The 5765-nt window shown below is 40.2% G+C and overlaps 1 pseudogene; it reads left to right on the top strand.

Annotated features, from left to right (window-relative positions):
- Positions 1-2741: 2741 nt before the first annotated feature.
- Positions 2742-4243, top strand: LOC112816498 (armadillo repeat-containing protein 1-like; annotated as a pseudogene).
- The last annotated feature ends 1522 nt before the right edge of the window (positions 4244-5765 follow it).

Genomic DNA, 5765 nt, shown 5'->3' with positions numbered 1-5765 from the left:
ATTTGTATATTATTCTGCAACACTATCCACCATCCAAATGCATTGTTCAGGGCTCTGATCAGGCCTATATATCATCTCGTTTATTTTGCATGTAGACATGCCTATATACAAACTCTAAATGCCCTGGAAAGAGGACATTTACAGTAATGGAAGTAAACGAAGTAAAGGAAGAGGGCAATTTACAGTAAATCGATCTTACAGCTATGGGAAACTGAGGCCAGAGTAGCAAGAGATTTGCCTAAGCTGACAGAATTGGGAAGGACCAAACTTAAATTTTCCAAACTCCCAGGGCAATATTCTATCCCCTGTATTTACACTCCTAGTGTAAATGTTGGGGAATATGAGACCATCTAGAACTTGGACCCAACTCAAAGACCATCCCAACTTGCCCAATTCAAACCTGTTCCTGCTGTTGTGGGTGTCAGACCCCAAAAGGTGGAGGTGATGCCAAGGAGGAAGTTCTTGGGCCTGTGTACCAATATATAAGGCTGCGGCTCTATATAAATTCAGCCACTTGCAATGGATATAGTTGACAACATTCACCTTGCAGAGCATGTTCTCCCTATACAAAAAGGAGACAAGATAAACTGGACCCAGGGCTAAAGCTCGGCTACCTTTGGGCCACACCAGGTGCTATCACCCATGCCATGAATCCTGTTAAGGACCTAAGGGAGCCAGAAATGTGTAAGAGAATCCAAAGCCCAAACTCTTACCTAAAAGCTTTGTCTAGTCTCAACTATTAAATGCACCCTTACAAAAACTTCCAGACATTTTGTAGAGCCCATAGGCCTGTATCCTAGGCGATATGGTGGAAAAGCTTCTGGAGCTTTGACCACTAGAAGAAATTGGCACAGTAGAAAATGAGTTTGACATTCTATAGAACAAGAGAAGGGGGACAAATAAGGGATCCAGACCACTGTCCTGGCCCCAGGCTATGAGACTCCTCCAACAACCTCTCTCTCCCTAGACACACATTGACCTCCTCCCCAATTTTCTGGGAGGAGGGGGTAAAGTGGGCCTCTGGCCCAGGCTTAACCAGGGGAAGTGAGAAGGTGTGAGGGGGAAAAGGGATAGGATAGGACAGAAGGACTTTGGGTACTAGAAGAGAGGAGTGATGAGGCAGTTAGATAGGTTTTAGATGACAGTTTTTCACTGAGGAATTTATCTAGCAGGCTGAGCCTTAGAAGGAGGGGTGGGATCTTCCCAGTCCTCCTCTCCACCTTCCACCAGCCTTCCCTGCTTGGAGAAACACACCACCTCCAGCCACCACAAGGAACACTACAGCCATCCATTGACTCTAGAGGCCAACTTGGAACTTGCTGTTAATAAGCACTAGGGGGTGTTGGGGTACCTGGGGGCTCAGTCAGTTAAGTGTCTCCTTCAGCTCAGGTCATGATCCCAGGGTCCTGGGATTGAGTCCCTCCTCCAGACTCCCTGCTCAGCGGGGAGTCTGCTTCTCTTTCTCCTTCTCCCTCTGCTCCTCTCCCCCCCACTCATTGGAGTGCACTCTCACACTCTCAAATAAATAAATAAAATCTTAAAAAAAATAAACTCTAAGGGTGCTGCTAGGAGGAGAAGGGGGCATAGAGAGGGGAGCATAGGGGAGGACTATGAGCTCACCTTCATTACCTCATTTGCTTGTTCGTGAGGTAGAAGAGCAAGGGAATGAGGTTGCAGCAAACCTGATTCTGGAGGAAGGTAATGTCCCTATTGTCCTCCAAACAAGCTGCCAGTTTGGCTCTTACACAGACACAGTCTCACTCCTGAGGGAGATAAGTGTTATATTTCCAGTAGCTTTGTGTGCCTCAGCCCCAGCACAGCCATGCTAACCCATTTCCATAGCACTCAACCTCTGCCCACTAGTCCAGAGGAACAGAACATAGTACCCTTAGACTCACAGCCCTGAGTGAGTCACCACTCTCTTGGAATGCATACATATTGAGTCATCCAAATTTACTATTATATATTCACACCATTACATACTCAATTCAACCTGTTCCTTGATTACACACACACCCCAGATATGTGTGTGAATAATATGTGTATACAAACACAAATCACAAATTATCCACAATTACACACCCCTGAACATACGAACTCTCCTACAACTACATATGCATATATTCAATTAAACCTGTACATGTACTAGCAATGTGTACATTAACCCCCTTAAGCATAAAAATGTCTACAATCTGTCACATTCTTATACTCCTTTGCACACATGCACTCTTTTGTGTGCACATACAACCGTATCACTCTACATACAAGATGATATACAGACACAAAGTCACACAACCATATTCATTCACACATATTCCTACCTTCTGTGCTACCTACATACATACCAATACTAGCTTCACACATACCCAGCATATTGGTTTGCAGGTACTAGGGCTAAATATTGCTTTGTAAGTACTCTTAGGTCCATTGTGTGACATCCTTGTTTCCTGCTTCCTGCTCTTTTTTGTTCTTTTTAAAAACTTTGGTATATGGAAATTTCCAAAAGTATACAAAAGTAGTGAGAATAGTAAAACAAACCCTGTGAACCCATCACCTAGCTTCAAAAATTCTTTATATATATTTAATTTAAACAGTGCTGCAGCTTGCTCTTTGGCTTCTAAAGTTAACCCTGCCCTTTGCCACCGCTGAGGCTGCGGCTGCAGAGGGACCCACTGTGAAGCTCCTGGGTCCCTGTACCTCATTCGTTGATGTGGCCCTGATGGTGCAGCAGGCTGTGGACCCCTAAAGCTCTGGTGTGAATTTAAGAAGATTTTGTTCATGTGTATGGCATAGAAGATGAATTATTCCTCCTCCACCATGAATGAAGAACCTGATACTCTCTCGGTAGTTAATGAGCTATAGGTTCTAGGAGCAGATCCATTAAATAGAAGAGCCATTGTCCAGGATCAGGGATGTCTGCCTGGCCTTATTTTGTTTATGGACAATCCCAACCCCCCTGTTGTCCACTCAGCTTTGCTTGCTCTTCAGTACTTGACAGAACACCATGCTAACAGAGAAAAGATGAAAGGAGAACTGGGGATGGTGTTAAGTTTGCAAAATGTTATACAGAAGACTACAACTCCAGGAGAAACAAAACTGCTGGCTTTGAAATTTATGACTTTCTTCAGTCTTGCAATATGGCATATGGTGATAGTTTCAATGAAATGAATTCACGTAGAAGGAAAGCTCAGTTTTTTCTGGGAACTACAAACAAACGTGTCAAAACAGTGGTTTTGCACATAGATGGTCTTGATGATACAGCTCGGAGAAATCTCTGAGAAGAGGCTTTTTTCAAAATTAAAGGTCTTATTAAATAGAGACAGCCCACTTTGCTGTCTCTATTTAGCTCCTATTTAGATTTAAGATTCACATCTTCTGTGCCCCTAGAAATCCTATCTGTATTGCTGTCCATAGCCATAAAGCTCCAGAAATTTAATAAATGACTAAACATCTTTTTGCAGCTTAGTATTCATTATAAGATTAAAACCGAGGTTAAATCATCTTTAAAAAAAATCCTGTTAAACTTGCACTCTATTAACAACATAACAACTAAGAAAATTAAGGCTGCAGAGCCTTCTCATGCCTAACTCTTAATAAACTGCAAAAATGGTTTCCACATTTACAGTTGACCCTTGAACGACATGGAGGTTAGGGGAACCCCCTCTTCCTCCCACAGTAGAAAATCCACGTGTAACTTCCAACTCCCCAAAACTTTACTAATAGCTGACTGCTGATGGGAAGCTTTACTGGTAACATTAACAGTCGATGACCACATACCTTGTATATTACATGCATTATATACTGTATTCTTACAATAAAGCTAGAGAAAAGAAAAAAAAATTAAAGGTGTTATTAGCTTTACTTTTCAAATGGCTGTCAAAGATGTGTGCTGCAGATCCATTCAGATTTGAAAGCAGAGACTTTGGCATCAACCAAGGTTATGAAGGCTCAGCTAGTTGCGAAAAGTGAAAGTGGAGAAGAGATGCTGGTCCCATTACAAGATACGCCTGTGGAAGTAGAACAGAACACAGAACTGCCTGATAACCTGCCTGAGGATGAGAGTTCCACAAGTGAGAGACAAAGCAGTGTCCCGGAATGGCCCACACCCAGTGGTTGGAGCTAGCTGGCTGAGCACAGCTGCAAACTTTTTATCCAGATCGTTTTACTGGTGACTTCACTTTGGGTCTCAAGGACTGCGTGAGCCAAAAAGGGGCCAGTTTTCCATTGTTGTGGTGAACCATCAAGTGCAATTTGCAGTAAGTTATCATGAAGTTTTTAGATTACATGATTGCGCATGCTGCATTTTACATTTTATTGGACATTTTGCCCCACTCGGTAAAAAGGACAGAGGTTACAGGTGGAGTTCTTTGTTTATGAAAGTATTTTGGTTTTGTTTTCCTCTAATTGCCTCACTTAAAAAAAAAAAACATGGGTCCACTGTTAAACCAGACATATATATGTGCAGCTTTACATTTTATTTTACATGAAGCACGTGATTAAGAAAACTAATTTTCTCCTCAAGCCTAAGGACATATCTGAAGAGAAGGGTTTTTTTTTGTTTGTTTGTTTTTTGTTTTTTGGGGGGGTTTCTTTAGCTCATGTTGTGCATGAATTACTGATCATTTTTCTCTGCTTTTTTTCATGAAAGATACTTGCTTTGGTATTCTTCACTGAAAGTTGAAAACATTTCTCATTATCCCCCTTTTGTGCCTTTTTTATTTTGCCAACCATGTTTATAGAAAGAACATTACTATAGAGACATTTTGTGAATTAAAATATATGCATATGTACATAGCAGTCCCCTAAAACTACAAGTCTACAAAAACTTTGCAATCTTATTTGTTGTAATTTTAATCAACAGAAAATCAGCCGAGAAGAAGGAAACATGTATATTAGCAAAGTACTATTGGAGACTATTTGAATGTAATCAGATGTGGTTCCATTTGACTATTGTTCAGTTTGGCTTATATCAGCTCTTAAGTGTTCTGTCCAATACTGGAAGCAACTATAAATGGTCTCTAGGCCTTACTTTGTGATCATATACCATCCCTTGCTAGGAAAAAATATAGTAAAGAACTGACAAACTTGAAAAAAGAAAACAAAAATTGAATGCCTATAATGCCATAGTGCCACTTGGTAGAGTCTAACCTTAAAACATGAATTGCTTGGCAGAGTCCTATTCAGTAAGTATTTCCTTGTATCGCCATTTGTGAATTTATTATGAACATGCAATTGTACTGAATGAAAAAAAGACTCAAATTATTGCTTATAAAGTAAAAAAGCCAACATTGGTCCACTTAATCTTATTCTCATGTCTAGCAGAAAAAAAGAAATTCAGTGAAGGTAAGTTAAATAAATACACACACACACACATATATTTTTGGTAGATAAGAGCTAATTACATATATGTAATGCTATTAAATTTCTGAAATATTTGGCAAATAAATTTTCCTTTTGGAAATCTAGCTAAGTCCAGATCAATTTTAATGCTAATATGATTAAGAAACTAATATGGGGAAACTGAAATTCTTTTTCATCAACATGTAGAACTGCTACTTTACTGCTCATGGAGAATGTGAGGTGAAAACTGGACCCTGGAAGGTTCCTTGTATTTTCATCACTTCTCTTTTAGAGAAAATTAAAAGCATTCAGTGTCACTGGAAAAAAAAATATTGTAAACTACTTCACCAACAAGAATCATGACATTCTAGAGGGAGGGTTAGTGAGAGGATTAGGAATGATATTTTTCATGTGTCTGGGCTCTA

This window comes from Callorhinus ursinus, unplaced genomic scaffold (genome assembly GCF_003265705.2).
Source record: "Callorhinus ursinus isolate GAN/ISIS: 27379988/994484 unplaced genomic scaffold, GSC_fseal_2.0 scaffold66, whole genome shotgun sequence".
In the NCBI taxonomy this organism is placed as follows: domain Eukaryota; kingdom Metazoa; phylum Chordata; class Mammalia; order Carnivora; family Otariidae; genus Callorhinus; species Callorhinus ursinus.
The sequence above is the reverse complement of the archived record's forward strand: the minus strand, read 5'-3'. Positions and strand labels throughout refer to the sequence as shown.